Here is an 18,112-nt window from a genome sequence, read left to right as displayed (position 1 = left end):
AACCCCATACTGTACCGTGAGAGTCAAATTTACTGGAATCAACCGCGGGGCAAGTAGGTATCTTATGATGTTACAAAGCGATCGGTGCCCTACAAAGGGTTTAGAAGGAATGTAGATGGAAGCAATTCCATTTGATTTGAACTTAGCATGTGACGATTTCAATGCCTAGCATTGAGGGGAGGTTGAATCCCTCTTGAAATAATAGCACTTTTTGATTCCTCAGAATCACTCCGACGTAGGATTTTTCTCGATTCAAAATATATAATATTAAAATCATGGAACTTGAGGTCAGCTTTTGAAGTGTGCCATAATATAAATGCATCACAGTTCAAGTTATTAATTTAGATTTTGAAAGAATCCATTTTCCGGAGGATATTTCTGCGATCAGATCCGTGACCTCGTTCGATGAGATTGCCGTCGAATGATACAATCGCTGCAAGGAGAGGTTATTTAGCAGACAATTGCTTCAAATATGAACTCACGATGTGGAGAAACGTAAATTTAAAATTGATATCTCCTATAAAATCATGTTGAGTAGGTGGCAGCGAAGCGAGATCTTCGCAACTTGATAGCAACAACAGTGGAAAACAGTGGCTAGGTTATACATATGTACGTTGATTGGATTTACGGTATAAGTGCAAGATAATCTACGACAGGATATGCGATCTACTATGCAAATGCGGCTGTTTTATTAGCCAGTCGTCAACAGACCTATACCGAACGCAAATTGTTTTCCATTAGCAGCATCTCTAAGTTTAATCGTAATGTGAACGTCGTTAGACAAATAAAGTAATTCTCTTCTCGTATTTAAATTATACTTTGCCTTTAAATTACCAGTAATGGAAAGCATGGCGCGATTCCAACATCAGCAATTCTTGGCCGACACCCGCACAATAAGACTCGGACGTCCTTCACGTGTAAGACCGGTGAAGATCAATCCAAAATCAATCGAATCGGTAGTAGCAATAAGAAAAAGGGATAGTTTCAATTGAGTTTTAAGTCAAGAATCAGCACAGCATAATTAATTTTACCTGTAACCGAGTCCAAAAACTCAGTCATGTTGCGTGAAAATACCTTTGGTGTTTTTGACACTCAATTTTCTAATCTCTACTTGTCTTAACGGTTGCTACGCATTGCGTGTACACAGTTCATTATATAGGAAGGTACTCCATGACCTCGTGTTGCTTCCAAAATTAATTCAAAAGACAGATTGTCAAAAGCACCTTCAAAATCAAGACAAACTAGCTTGATTGCTTTTGCGAAAAAAAAACTTTTTCAATGTTATTGACAATTTTATGTAAAGAACTGGTAGATCATTTCCTCCGCTGATTGCATAAAGCAGCCAACATTCCGAATGTAGTGGTCGGTTAAACGTTCCCCTTATAATGAAAGGAAGTAGGTCAGACTGATCGGCTCAAAGCTCTTAGCCTCATCATAGGTAACGCGGTTACCTTTGGGAATGCATTTTACAATCATATCCCGGCACGCTAATGAAATGTATCCTGTTGCCTTGTCGAAACTTTAGACATTTGTGAGCTTTTCCAACCACTTTGCTCGGAGGTTCGAAGGCGTTTCAGTAAGCTTTGTGAACCGCAGTGAATGCAACCGTCAAGGTCAAGCCATGAGTCTAACATGTTCAGTATTCCTTGACGTATACCTCGAATCGGACAAGCGTCTTGGTATGGTGCCCGGTCTCATCCAAGTAACTTGAAGATTCAACCGAAGGAATATACTCATAAAACCTAGTCGTCAAGTCTTCTTCGGAGGGATCTCAATTAGTAGATTTAGGATTACGATGAGTGACGATATCTAGCCAGACGTTCAAAAAATCAAAAATGATGTACTGATGATCAGATAACGCCGTAATACTGTCGGAGCGTAGAGTTACATCTAAGACCTCTTCCCTGCCAGCTAGTGCAAATGCTAGGCGGTTTACTACATTTAGCAAATGCAGATTCGTACTGCTTAAGTATTCGGCCATTAAAGCACAATTTTAAAGAAGAAAGAGTGATTTTCTGGCCTCTTAAATTGATATCTGAGCTGCCGATTATAAGTCAGTTCATTAAGCGGCAAGTTTCCGGAACAATAGGCGAATTTCCTGTCAATGTTATCAACAGTTGTAACATCAGATAACGTTGTAACGTCGGATATAAGACATGCAGTTTTGTCATGTCATTTTTGTTGAAAGCTACGAAGACGAGGTTAAGTAGCTTTCCAATATATTATTTTATACAAATACTGTTCAAGGCACAAGGCATAGTTACTGTACGTTTATGCTGATGATTAGTTTGTGTAAACCATGGTCGATCAGAGCCTATTGGATTCCATTCAGGCTAACGGAAGATCACCTAATGTCCCGGTTCGAGATGTTATAGCAACCCACGACATCCTCTATAAGTCCATCGTATTCATCTTTCTAACAACCATCAATATACAGCTCAAACTGTCAACTGTTGTTACGGCATTTAATTAGCAAGGCACTGGAAGGTGAATTTTTCAATATTAAGAGCCAAAGTACTCAAGGGAGAGCAAGGAGTTGAAGGGAGAAAGTTTAGAAAAGCGTGGAACGGTCATTTGAGCAAGCTTGGACTTTACCGGCGACTTAACCTTTTGTTTGCTACCGTAGGAGTCAAGGTCTTTTGGCATTAGAAATGTGAGTCACCTGAGTCTACGGCATGTCCGGACAAGCGTAAAGTAACTTGTAACATCATGCTGTCGGAACCGACAAAAAGTTAAGTCACGGTAAACTTCCACACTAAGCATTTGCGACGTTGAACCTCATTGAATGAGCTAGTTTTTTTGTGTTTTTTGGTCCCTCACCAATTGCCTGCCTGGGTGATTTTATTTATCGACTATTGTGACTGTATCAGCGTCTGTGATATATGCTCACATCTGTTGCTGATTCTCACGATGTCGGCAGCTTTCACCCAAAGCTCTTAATATTGGCTCTTAATATTGCAAAGTATACTTCACTTTCCAGACAAATTGACTCAATAGGTCATTAACAAAAATGCCCTCTTCCACCTATACCGTACACCAACGATGGTTTTATGTGAGCAAAATCATCACACGCGCAACTCGGTGTGTTGCCGATCCGTATCTGAGTCATACTGCCGGCTCAAGGTAGACCCTCCGGTGTCCCAGTATATTATGCTTCCTGATAAAAGCTGTCAGAGTCCGTAATCCATGCCATTGGTCTCTCGATGCCGGAAACTGAAAGTTAATATTTCTCCCAATCTTCTTTGTCCACTCTTTCTTCTCTGTCCCTGGTACCCAGATGTTGGATTTCTTCCCCACTGTGAATACCTTCCTGACGCATATTGCCTCCACCTCTTTTCTAGTTTTAGTTGTAAAATACATAATCTAGTAAAGAAATGTCCGAATGTACTACTACTCATAAAAATTAGCTCTAATTGACACCCTAACTAAATAAATTCAATATGGTTATAAAATGGTTCTCTTAGTTAATAATTAATTGCCCCAATAATCTTTCACCTAAAAATCCTGAAGTGTAGTGCTATGAAAAATAACGCTAAATGATCCCCCTAGTCCTACGAATATTATATTATATTACGTATCAGATAGCTGAAAAATTTCCTTAGTTTCATTATAATTTCATTATAATTATAAAAAATAATAATTCAATGTGTAATCCCCTGGAAAGAACAGCTCATGTCAAGAAGAAGGAAAATATCGGGAGTGGGCGTAGCGTATTGGTAAATCGATTGCCTTGTACGCAGCGCACCTGGGTTCGAGTCCCGACCCCGCACATAGGGTTAGAAATTTTTCCTAAGAGATTTTTCTAACCCGAAGAGGCGAATGACCTTAAGGTTAAAACCTCTATAATTGAAATAAAAAAAAAAAAAAAAAAAAAAAGGAAAATATCCACACAATGTTTAGACCATTATCTACAAATATTGTAATTTCAGCAAAACATTATTCAAATTTAGGTAGACAAATCACATTAATTACTAATTAGCGACTCGACGAATGCTGATTCCAATATATTCTTTGTACTACATGCTTGCATCAGTTCACAAAATTCTCAAACATTCAGATGTAATTTCATCATTCCTGGTTCCAATCGGGCAATTATCAGAGGAGGCCCAAAATTTTCGAAACAAGAATGTATAAAGATTACGGGTGGAACACACCAGAAAAAATAAGGGCCTTCATCATCGGCTCTTAGAAACGTCTGATCCGTATATTTCACATTTAACCAAAACTGAAAGCAGCAGCTCAGGAATATTTTACTTGTGATATGAGTCCACGAATTCTCATCAAAATAATTTTCGAACCAAATGAAAATTGGGCCGCTCTTTTCATGGCGCCAGCAGTGCAGACAGCTAGTATAATGTTATGAACATATCCTCATCACGGAGCCCCTTGAATCCCCATTTCGTTAATAGACTCATACGCAGATTACTTAATACACGGAATCAGTAGCACCCACCTAACTAAAAAACCACTCCCTAGCTCGCGGATCGTCTACCTTATCCGGAATGAGTGCAGGGAGGTTACTTTTGGGGTGACACAGAATTGCAGTTGCCATTTCCGACCTAAAGTTTTTGTTTGTAAATCGTCTAAAACATACACCCCGTGTTCCCCGTGTTGAAGCCTACTTCGATCAACTTAAAATTTCGTTTCCAGTTCGCTCGAAGAAACATCTGGATCCGAAAATCAAAAAAAGATGCAGCAATGTTACTCAATATTTCTTCATGATTATTCTAACCGTAACACCATAGCATAGTATTAAACAAAAGTACCAATCATTACGGTGTAAAGATAGAGCGTAACAATAACTCACTGCACTACGATTCAGGGGCGTTTCCATTTATACCAATCAACGGCTACGACGAAAAAAACTGCTACTACAAAAGTTTATGTACGACTAAAATACATAACCATAACAAACCAATGTTGACCATTTCCGTTGAAAGAAAAAGTTGAGAAGGAAAATATGCTATCCAGACCTGCCCACGAAGTACGAAAAAAAGTTTATCCTTCGCTTTTGTAACTCCACAAGCAAAAAAATATCTTTATATAAAAGTCCTTGAGAAAAGAAAAAAAAACATGGGTCGTTTGAAAAACGCAGTACATAACTCCGCGAGCCTTTCCTCCTTTTTCCAGGCACACACCACGCGACCAAACACAGTCAAACATCCAAACAGGCAGTGGGAGAAAATCAGGGGTGAGAAAAAAAATCGCACTATCCTTGAACTCACGCTCGTAGCCGGCGGGACTCACCACGTGAATCCAAGCAAACTGGGGGTAGAATTTTTCCACTTTTATTCTCTCCAGGAAAGAGTTTTTTTTTCTTCTGCAATTCTGCGTGTGCAGTTCTTCGTCTCGCTCTCTTTCTCCTGGTTTTCCACTTAATGACGGTGCGATTGTTGATATCGAGTGCTGGTTTTTTTTCTGGGAGTGTTGATTTTTTTTCGAATCCTGATTCGTCAAACAACCACCGCCTGCTGGTCCGTTCGTTAGGGGCTGCGATTGTGCGTAGTTGTGAGTTGTTTTTTTTGTTTCCATGGCACATGGCATTTTTTATTTGTTTTGGCAAACGTATTGCACTAGTTCGATTTACGATTTTACGATCCCTCGTATTGTCTTCAGAATAAACCGGTTCAAACAGTGATAATATCTCTTGTACTATCGAATGCATTTGCTAAAATTTGTAGATTTAAAATTAATTAAATATAAATTTTCATCAAACGTGAAAGTTAAAGTTACTAGTGAGATGTTTTTCTTGTATTTAATAATGACTGATAAAACATCAGTATTAAAAATGAGCAACAATAACAATTCTTACACTGACGTCTAAGTTCCCCAATATAAATATAACTAGCTTGAGCTACGCACGGGGAAAACTCAATGCCGGACTATTCTTCAGTTGGAATCTATTTTCGTACTTTCACCTATCTGTTCGCCTTGGAGTTTCAACGGCATTCATCTTCAAACAAGCACGTCGTCGGCTCGTGCCGACATTCCCCCAGCAAGAGCTTATTGATTACTCATTCTGCACCGGTTTCGATCATTTTTCGGAGCGATTTCCAAAAAGTTCAACCCATCCTACCTTTAAATTGCTTTGGCAGACGTCCAACCGGAACGATATCTTTTTAGCTCAAACGGTGAGCAAAGTTAACTCTGTTGGATATAACCGTACTGAATGAGTGTCAATCAAATTCGCACTTCTACTTCTTTCAAATCCGTTATATACCTTCCACGAGGAAATCAAATTCTCTATTGTGGGAAGGTATTCCAAAAACGATTTATTCTCAGATTACAAAGCAGGCCAGCCGGAATTGTCCGCTTGGCGCGCAGCAAGCCATGATCTACACGTAGATAATGAAACTTGTTGCACGTTTCAAGCAGTCAGAGTCCACTCGGGCCAACTTCGCAAGTGAGTTGGGTTATAACGTTTTGCCTTGATAAGCGTTCGAATGAAAAAAGTCAAAGTTCAAGCGGTGATCTTAAAACTTTCTGAATACTCTCCGCCAGCGATGGTTGGGATTTTTCCCGAAAAAAATAACAGTCCCTGGTCAAAATATAGAACGACCACCACCAACACAAACATCTACTAAGCCACCTTCTCAATAGTATCTTGTTTGTTTTCCGCGCTGCCCTAAACGACGGCTGCATTCAGACAGGTTGTACGACTCGTCTCGGCCCATTGACTACCAGCGTCTCGAAACGCGCGTGTTAAATCCACTAATGTGCTACCAAGTCACACGAGTACAACCCTGTAGCTGTCAGTCGGAATGTATCGCGATAAACAATACCACCACGGTGATGCACGGTGGGTGGAAAATGTTCCCTCCCGACGCTGTCGTCTTGTTCATTAGTGTGGAAATTTTCCCGCACGACGAACACGCGCTTTCGTATTCTCATCCGTCCGACCAGCAGGCCGTGCCGAGCGGACATTCTATTCCAGTGCAGCTAGCCGGCGCAGCAGCATCGCATCAAGGTTTTAAATTTGATAATTTACTACCGACCCGCTCTAAGTAGGCGCAAACGGATTAGGGCGCTACTCTCGGGTTTAAGTGGAAGCAGCTGAGACAAAATTTGAGAATTCCTTAATGGTCTGTGTCTAGTTAATGTGGTTGGAAAATGAAATTAAATATATCGTGTGTGAATACGATGCCGAGTTTTAAGTCTTGCGAATATAATCTCTGGCAGAACGAGAACATGGGTTTCACTGGGAAATGATTGCAATTATACATTTGAGTGCTGTCTGAAAGGTGCCATAGCATCTTAATCGAGTGTGTTTTAAATGTTTATTTAACTGAGGGACAAACAAATTGTTTGTTGTTGAGAAAAACATAAAACTATTTTTGATCTCAATAGTAGACTTTAAAATCTTTACGTTGTAGAATGTTTTTGGATCCAATCTGTTCGAGACAGCACTAAGACTTTTTCTACGGCGCAATCAATATTCTAAAGACAAAGACATTTATTTAATACTAAGCTCAAAATGTATCAAATTTAACAAAAAAAAAGTCTAATCCTGATGCAATCACTAAGAACCTGTTACAATTTCACATTAGTTCGTCTAGTTATAGCATCATTTATAGGAAAAAAAAAACTATAAAATGAACGCGGTCACTCGATGGCTAAGTTATGGACGAACACTATTTCATATGCTACACTTCAGTTAGTAGCAAAGAAAACACGTCATAAACCAATTCATTCATCATGGCAGGGGACGCCACGCTTAATGCGGCCCATACACGATACGATTGGTCGTACGACGTGTTGTACGACCAGTCGTATAGATTGTTGAAACGATTTGTCGTACGACCGATTCGCCACACACGGTTGTAGTTGCAGTACGATAAGTCGTCCAACCAGTTTGACGTTTTTTCTTTCTCCTGAAGAAAAGTAATGCAATCACTATGAAAATTGACTTCTTAACCAAGGCCCGGCGGGCCGAGTCTCTCATACCACTCGACTCAGTTCGCCGAGTTCGGCTAATGTCTGTGTGTGCGTGAATTTGAGAGTGTATGTGTGCATGTATGATCGACAATCTAACATTGTACTATGGGGGATCTAGGCCAAAAAGCTGAATAAAATTAGTATTATTTTGTATTTATAATTCATGGGAAGCATAAATAATTGATCTTGAGCACTTTTGCATAAACATCCACCCATCAGTGTGAAATTTTTTTCTTTAAAAACCCAACCTAATTGAAACTATTATGATTGATGGCAATAGTTTCATTTGTTGAGTCATTTTCTAATTGATTTTGTTTTATTTGACTTGGTATTGGGGACAACACATAAAGTACAGGGTGCGCCAGCTGGATGTAACCTTTTTCAACATTGAACAACTTTGTGATTTTTCAGCCGATTTTCACAAGTAAACAAGTTTTTTTTAGGATATTTTATGGCATTTATTATAAACCAGGTTTAGAATACAACGTCGATTAAATGACCATCCACATTTGATACACAAAAAGCAGCTCTTTTGCGGGAATGTTGCATGATATTGGACAGCATTCCGGGCTTAATCGCAGCAATTTCTGCTCGTATATTAGATCTGAGTTCGTCAAGGTTCTTAGGTTTGCTGGAATAAACTTTGTTTTTCAAATAACCCCACACAAAAAAGTGTGGTGCCGTTAAATCCGGAGAACGAGGAGTTCATTCCAAATCACCATTTTTGAGACAACGCGTCCTAGGAATTTGCTCTGCAAGAACTTGATTGTAGCGGCTGCGGTGTGGCAAAGTGCCCCGTCTTGTTGAAATTAGAAGTTTTTCAGACTTTTTTTTCTGCATTTGTGGACAAAGTGCGCCAAATTCCAACGATAGCGTGCGCCGTCGATGGTCTCTCCTTCTTTGAAAAAATAAGGACCGAGGATTGTTTTGGAGCACACTCCGGCCCAAACAGTTACTTTCTGGTCATGCAGTGGTGTTTGATGTATAACGTGTGGGTTCTGTATTCCAAATTCTACAATTTTGTTTATTTTTTGTTCCGCCGGAAAGGGTAGTGTGAGCTTTTCACTATTGAACGATCGTTTTCAATGTAAAGCGCTACGATTTAATCGTGTAAATCGACTCATAGATAAAATGGCAACAAATGACGTCTCGAAATTGTGTTTATCTGTCAAAATCAGCTGGAAAATAACGGAGTTGTTCAATGTTGAAATTGGATACATCCAGATGGCGCACCCTGTATTGTTAACCATTCTAAACCTTTGTTTGTTATTTTTCTTAACGAAAAAAGTAGTATTTTTCCCTCCCCTAAGCTTTGCATTGCAAACATCATCAAGCATATTTGTACATCAGTTTTCAAGACCCTCTGACAGAAAACTGCTTTAAGATGGTTATTGCATTATGCTCGATAGTGATGCATTGAGAAAACCGAGAGAGCCTTTTTTATGTCTTGTGTTTTCTCATACTCTGCACCAGCCCAAACTAACGGTCAGCCAAAAGCCTGTGCACACTGGCGTGGCCTATTGGTGGGTCACCATGGATTGCCTTTACTGTTGGCTGTGTTTGCAGTAGAGATGGGCGAATCGGTCAAAAGAATAAACTCTTTAAAACGAATGAATGAACTGCGATTCTTCTTTAAAGAACTGCGATTCACTGGCGAAATGACTAATTTTTATGAGCCCTATGAGATCCAACAAGAACCGAATGAGTCGATTTGACAGGTTTGCCATGATTATGAATCTTTATAGCGAATGAAACAAAAGGAATGACAAACATTGAACATTATTTGTCTACACGGAATAAAATATTGACAAAACAGTTGATATATCCAAAACATAATGGTAAAATATGTGCATCAATCAACCGAAGATGAAGCAAAGTCCTCTCATGGTTTCCAAATTGGCGCAGCCGCTTGCTGAACGAAAGCTTTCGTAAATTTTACACATTTAATGTACACTGCACGAATGTTATCGTTGATAACGACATTTTCTTTCGTGAATTAAACGAAATGTTTTGTTCATTTGAATAAACATTTATGTATATTACGAACGATTTCATTGCTCAAACGAATTTATTTCGTTCATCTTAGAAAACTTCGCGTATTTATTAACCTGTTGTTGTTTTCAGTCGATCTTTTGGGAACGATGTTTGATAAAATCGATTTTTTTAATTTAAAGAAAGCGATGTGGCCAAAGCGATTTTATCGTGTTACGAAGAAATGGCCGGTTGATGAACGAAAGTTTTCGTAAATTTTACTTACTTAGTTTACATTGCACGAATGTAATCGTTGATAACGACATTATTTTCGGTGAATGATACCAAATGTTTCGTTTATTTTAATAAACATTTATGTATATTACAAACGATTTCGTTGGTCGCATTCGATCTTTTATGATCGATGTTTGACAGCACCGACTTTTTTTAAATTAAAGGGATCAATCTGGCAAATTCGATTCTATTTCAACCTACTCATCATTGTTGAGGACTAGAAAGATTGTGGTATGTAGAAATGGCCGCTTGATGAACGAAAGTTTTCGTAAAGTTTACTTATTCAGTGTACATTGCACGAATGTCGTGGTTGAAAACGACATTATTTTTCGTGAATGAAACGAAATGTTTTGTTTATTTTAATAAATGTTTGTGTATATTACGAACAATCTCGTTGGTCGCACGAATTCATTTCGTTCATTTAAGAGAATTTTTCGTATTTAATAGCATATTATTTTGACATTGCTCTTGCAGAGAAAAAACTCTAACTTATTCATACAAAACCAACGAGCAGTTCGCGATGGCTCAACTAAATCCGTACTGCTCCGGATTCTGGATCAAATGGAAGCGAAAGAGGTTCAGGAAATCTTCCTGAATCCGGCGGTTGCAGATACGGCTACTAAATAGCCAGACCGAGACCGTCGCGATGATCAACAATTATCTGACGTATAGCGACAATGACTCCATATTCTACCTCTATTGAAGCTCATTTGACGTTGACGGTTTGACGAATGGTGCTCGTAAATATTATAAAGACTTTCGTATATACCAGCGAACAATTCGTTTGCCTAATGAAGCCTTTTCTTAATAAGCTAACGAAAGTCGTTTCGTGGTTTTCACGAAAAACTCGTAATAAAAAATAAAAATGTTTCAATAGAACTACAAACGATTATTATATGTACGAAAAATTCATATATTTTATGAAAATTAAACTAATTCCTAGCGATTTACGAATATATTCTATCAGTGAGGTAACACCTCGGTGACTAAGTGAACTTATAAATTCACAAGCGCGGTTTCGGGAGTGAATTTTCAAATGCCGTGTTCGCGCGATCATGAATCGGTTACATCCGGAAGTCCCTAGTAGCATAGGTCCAATGCACAGTGGTCGGAAATGCAAAAAACGTTAACTTAATTTACTAGAGGACAAACCATCGAATATATTCACAGGGTGTCTTTGGAGGAATTATTATGAATATTACTCACAATCTGATAACAATTCAAATTAGACATGGCTTACTATGATCGAACTAAAAAAAATAACTTTTTATACTGACGAGGTAGAAAGTTGGTGTCTTCGACAAAGTTTTAGAAATGCTCATAGTGAAGAATTTTGTAGAAGAACGTGAACTTGTAGGATTAAAGGTTATAGATTTATAAGGCGTTTTCTATGGAAACACCCATAAATCTAGTTTTTTTTTAATATAACTTTTTTCATTGTGACTTTTCGTGCAAAATATGTTCAAGACAAATGTGTAGGTATCAAAACTATATAATTAATAATTAATTAATGTCGAAGACTGTGTGTAAAAATACTCATTTGTTTCAAAGTTATTGAGGATTTTTACATTTTTTGCACCAACTTCAACTACGTATAAGAAAGAAAGGTGCAAACCAAAATGCACGAACAGGCACTTTTTTAACTGTCTAAGCTATGCGCAATAAAGCTAAGAAGGTTTGGTGCCTGGCACTCTATAACCCTATGAATAGGGTAAGCTTACTTTATCATGTTTTTTGACTTTTTCCATACAAAAATCACAAAAAAAAATTTTTTTTCGCCTCGATTTTTGAAATTCTTGGGTTAATATTCAATTACAAGTATTATTTTCACTTATATCTGAATATTTCAGATTTTATAAACATGGGGGCAAAAATGTCAAGTTTTTAATATCATTGGAGATCCTAAACTACTATATACTCAAATAGACATGTCATAATGAATATAATGCTTACAAAAAGATGTCATTAATTACAAAATTTTACGGAAAAAATCAAAAAAAAATTTTTTTGGTGATTTTTGTATGGGAAAAGAGAAAAAAGATGATAAAGAAATCAGTAAGCTTACCCTATTCATAGGGTTCTAGAGTGCCATGCACCAAACCTTTTTAACTGTATTGCGCACAGTTTAGACAGTTAAAAAATTTGGTTTGCACCTTTCTTTCTTATACGTAGTTGAAGTTGGTGTAAAAAAAATGTTAAAATCCTCAATAACATTGAAACGAATGAGTATTTTTACATACAGTTTTCGACAAAATTATGTAGCTTTGATACATACACATTTGTCTTGAACATAGTTTGCACTAAATGTCATAATGAAAAAAGTTATATTAAAAAAACTAGATTTAAGGGGGTTGCCAAGTAAAACGCTTTATCAATCAATAAACTTGAATCCTACAAGCTCAAGTTCTTCAACAAAATTTTTTACTATGAGCATTTCTAAAACTTTGTCGAAGACACCAACTTTCTACCTCGTCAGTATAAAAAGTTAATTTTTTTAGTTCGATCATAGTAAGCCATGCCTAATTTCAATTGTTATCAGATTGTGGGGAATATTCATACGAACAATTCCTCCAAAGACACGCTGTGAATATATTCGATGGTTTGGCCTCTAGTGAATTAAGTTCACGTTTTTGGCTTTTCCGACCACTGTGCCTGAGTTAAAAATATTCAAATTCATTGAATGAAAATTGATCATATTCAGCCGCATTCATTTTCAATATTCAGCGACGCAGCTGAAAACGTCAAACGAACAAACCGCCCATTCATCCATGCAGATTTTCATTCGTCTCCGATTATTACACGAAGCGACCGTGCAGTAACGAATCAAACGCATCAAAGTAGGCCCTGGCACAATGTAAGCGATGATGATTGTAGTTTCATTTGCTTTACCGGCATTTGAAAACATTTTCCTAGATAATTAGTGAATGAATATATTGTACGATATTCAACTGAATGATTAACATGGATATTTGAATGAATATTTTTTCTATTCACCGCGAGTCGCATCAGGTTCATTTTCAGTCGTCAAAAAGAGATTCGATTATTTTTAACTCTGCACTGTGCAATGTCTTCAGGGGGACCAAACAAAAAGATGACGCTTACATCCACTAAACAACATAAAAACAACATGGCGTCATAAAAATCGTAACCTGCCTCGCGTTCTGGCAGACATGATAACATCCCGGTGATAATATGAACGTCTCAGCACCTATACATTTTCAAACGCAGCCTCAAGCGTGAACCTACTGTGTTCATGCGATCATGAATCGGTCACTTCCGGAATTCTGGGTACCAGCAGTCTAGGTCCATACCTTCAATTGGACCAATTAAATAATGAAAGCTCTCATATCCACTGGATAACACATTCCAGAAATTCCTCCGTCGAAAAACTTAACCGGAGTAGGGTGATTTCACCGCCGTGGACTGTCCTAGCAGATCGCAATAAGGCTGGCAGCTTATTGACCCACGGAAATCAGCAGCTGCATGGTTCACTGTGACGGGAACAAAATGGCGACGTAATAGATGGAGACGAAAAACAAGAAAAGACCGAAAGCTAAATGACTCAAAGGACGAGCCATTTCATGCATCAAGTGAGGTTCCGAGACAGCTGCGGAAAACTCGGGAGCCAAAGGAATAGATGCGAAGAAAGCACAACGCTCCCCCTCTCCCCCACGAAATAATACCTTGATATAGTTCCGTGGAGAAGAAGGGCGAACAAAGAGTAAGGAGTATTTTTGTGGTTAGATTCGAAAGAGAGTCGCGAATCTCACACAGTACCAATATCAGCGACAAACTGACATGACAGCTAGAACAATTTCAGTGAAAATTTTTGGCAAATAATTTAAACTCGGAACAGTAGCTCCATCTGTATAATGAGTTACACATCATTACTTAACGTGTCTTTTGTAGAAGAACAATAATGTCCTATAGTAAAAGTCTGGACACGACATTCAAACGAGCAGAAGTTTTTCGAATTCAAATGAGCGGGGCATCGTCTATTAACGTTTTAGGTAGAAAGTATTGTACGTTTCATTGGAAACTAGTCGTTTCATCATTTTGAGGCGACGAATTGAATTGGCGCATTTGATAATAAATGCTGAAAAACGTCGAAAAATATGTATTACCCAAGTTTAATGTGTGCTAATTATTTACTTTAACTGAATTTCTCAATAAAACTGACTAAAACTGTGCTTCTAAAGTTGTTTTGTTTACAATAAGTTTTTTACACAAAGTTGCACCACCTTTTATTAAAGTGTCATCCCATAAGAAATACATTGCGACGATTCGTGCGCCGAATAGCGCTGCGAATCTTGCTGCGACGAAAATAATCGTCGTGTCTCCTTTGGAAAAGCACGGACAATATTGCGGTATTGACTGGCTTTGTTCTCTGGTTGACTCCATGAAAAGTGAATCGAAAAAATTGAATCAACTTCAAGTCGGTTCCGACAGCATGAAGTAACAAGTTACTTTACGCTCGTCCGGACATACCGCAGACTCAAGTGGTTTGCATTCTAATGCCAAAAGATCCTAACTCCTGCGGTAGCATGCAAAAGGTTAAGTCGCCGGGAAACTAAGCTTGCTCAAATGACCCTATTCCACGCTTTTTAAAACTTTCTTCCTTCAACTCCTTGCTCTCCCTTGAGTTCCAGGGTTGCCAAAATTAAATCTGTATTTTTGTCCTTAAAAATCTTTTCATCTGTATCTATTCTTCGAAAAATCTGTGTCGATATCTGTATCGAATCAGTTGAGTCGTTTAACTTGGATTTTGCTGGATTATCTATCGAAGATATTAATTCATGTGGTTTAAATCAGTTAAGCAAGGACCTGTCTACGTCTTCATAAAAAACACTACAAATCGTTCTGATATTTTACATCCAGAAACTTGAAGTTTACCGATGTGCACAATGGAAAAATAAATTTCTTCTTCATTTAAATACTTTTGTTGACATATAATGTAATATACATTAGGTCAACCCATGTAGCTATCGAATTTTCGGACAAAAAATTGAGAATTAACAAAGTCACAGAGCATTACAATTAACGTTTCTGGAAACAGACTTCAGCCAGGCGTTTACGGGGTGCTAACCTGAGTGTATTACAAACCTTTACCTTTCAGAATGTACGACCACTCTCAAAAGCAAAAATATATTTTAATAGAGGGCTAAGCTGAGAGTGACACAGAGGATGTATTACTGAAACAGAAAAAAAAATTTCAAAAAATAGTTTTTGTAACATAATTTCTCAAAAATCTGTATATCTGTACATACACACAAAAATCTGTATATCTGCACATACAGATTCTTGGTCTGAAAATGGCTGAACAATCTGTATAAATGCAGATTATTCTGTATTTTTGGTAACCCTGTTGAGTACTATGGCTCATAATATTGAAAAATATACTTCACCTTCCAGTGCTAATTAAATGCCGTTACAACAACTTCGGGATTTATTATCACATTGATTAATAAACTATTCCATTTCCGAGAATGAAACGATTTACGATCGGACCGTAGATCTTTCGCCGAAAATGCAGTGTATGCCATTTGCCCTGATTTACCTCATATTTTGTCAAATATTTTTTATATATATATATATATATATATATATATATATATATATATATATATATATATATATATATATATATATATATATATATATATATATATATATATATATATATATATATATATATATATATATATATATATATATATATATATATATATATATATATATATATATATATATGTTCACAAAATTTATTCAGCTGTTCATCAAATGTTCAACAAAACTAGAACATATATTTCTAAGGTTATAGCACAGATAACAGACGTTTAAGCCCGATTTGAATCGTGTGTAAATACCCGCTACTGAAATTCCGAATAAATTAGACGTCTGAAACATATTTGGCAAACGTTTGCAGATGGCGCAATGATCGATACAATGCAGTTAGAGTGCAGCTGTCAAACACGTGTAGGCAATAGTGAAACGCGGATTTACACAGGTTTTTGAAGAAATTTTGTTCTAGCCTAAACGTCTGTTATCTGTGGTTATAGTTTCCTTTAACTATTTCAAGTATAGCCCAACTTCTTTGAGCCAAGTGCCTTGAAACTATGGTTGTCTATTTTCTCTTGTCCAAACTTCTACTGGAGGAACTCTAGTTACATAGAGTAGCTTCGATGATTATTAGAGAGTTGACTGAAAATTTCGTAACTCGTACTGTCAAACGAACGTCCGTTTGACAGTACGAGTTACAAAATTTTGCGTCGACTCTAATAATATCTTGCCAAATTTGAAAATGCAGTGTCATGTCAGTTTGTCGGTGCCAATATACTACAGGCCAGATTTTTGAAGCTTTTTAAACCTTACTATAAAAAACATAGAGAGAGAAACATTAACCCAAATCATTGGGCTAAGTCGATTGGTATATAGGGAAAATGTCTAGAAAGTTTGAGCGAATTGTTTCCTTTATAAGAAATGTAAAACTACATAAAAAATAATATGGGGAACGTGCCAATCGAGCCAATATATTCTAATAAGCTGTCCTGACAAATTACAACATTTTCCATGCCGAATATTACGAGTAGTCAGCGTACAGATCTTCTCCGCTGCAACTATTATCGCCAAAAAGAAATGCACAATTACATCACTAGGTGAATGAATCTGCATGACAATCAAAACAGATTCATTGCCGAATTTGACAGAAAAAACATATACTTACAAATTTTCACTCATACATACAACTGGTCGTACGACCAGTTTTTAAGCATGTCAAACTACCATACGACTCGACCGGGTTCTACGACAGAGGCGAAAATTGTTCAGACGGTCAAATCGTACGACCGGTCGTACGATCGGTCGTACGACCCGTCGTACGACCAATCGTATCGTGTATGGCCTGTTTAAGTAAACAAAAGTTAAAATCAAAAATTTTCCGCTGATTGGATCTGCTCTAATCTAAGTAAGCCATGAAACAGAAATTCGATCTCAGATAGTCAAACAATTAGAACCTGTCGTGAAATGAAACATTTCGGAAGCCTACCTTTCGTTTATTTTTTTTATGTCACTGAATCGGCATTGGAAACAATTAGTTTGCTGATTTTAAGGTAGACAAGCTCTTATTTGTCTTATTGTTTCACCATTACGTTGATTACACTGTGCAACAAAATTTAAATTAATTAATGTTCTCTTCAAGTGATCTAGTAAATGTTGTAGGTCTGGTGAAATACAACATAAAACCACTTTCGAACAATTTAATATACCATTAACATTTAGATTAAACATAAAGATTTTATTTTAAATTTTCGGCGCTAAAAATTTGCTAAATTTGTTTTTCAACTTTTTGTTGTTATTTTTGTGATTGTTCTGGAAATAAGAAGAATAGTCCTGCATTTTTTCCGAATCAAAACTTTTTGGGTCACTTGTGGAATGTCTCAATGAACCCACTATACAATACTTCCACTATAATGATGATGAAAAAACAGTTGCTTTTCAACTACGACGTATAGTCTTCTTCAGTGTCCATATCAGACTGATATGCATGTGGAATAAAACGGAAGATATCTGTCTCAAGAAGAATAAACCTCTCCAACGGTATGCACGTCATTTTTTTGGGATACACATTATTTTTTAAGATAACAATAATTTGGCGACTATTTCATAAAATATGCAAAAATTTCTCAGCAATTTTCTAAAACAGCGTCATTCTTTCAATAGCAAATAGCATTCAATTCCGCATCCAACGAAATATTAATCATCAAAATCTGTTAAAAAATCCTTGAGTTATTCAACATTTTCCGAATTAGTAACATGTCGCATGGACTTTCAAGGGGCGGTTTCAACAAAATTTTGAAAGCATCGTTATTTCACTCAATTTCGTATACAGTTTTGTATAAAATTTGAGGTTTAA

This window comes from Topomyia yanbarensis, chromosome 3, assembly GCF_030247195.1.
Source record: "Topomyia yanbarensis strain Yona2022 chromosome 3, ASM3024719v1, whole genome shotgun sequence".
In the NCBI taxonomy this organism is placed as follows: Eukaryota; Metazoa; Arthropoda; class Insecta; order Diptera; family Culicidae; genus Topomyia; species Topomyia yanbarensis.
Note: the sequence above shows the minus strand (reverse complement) of the source record.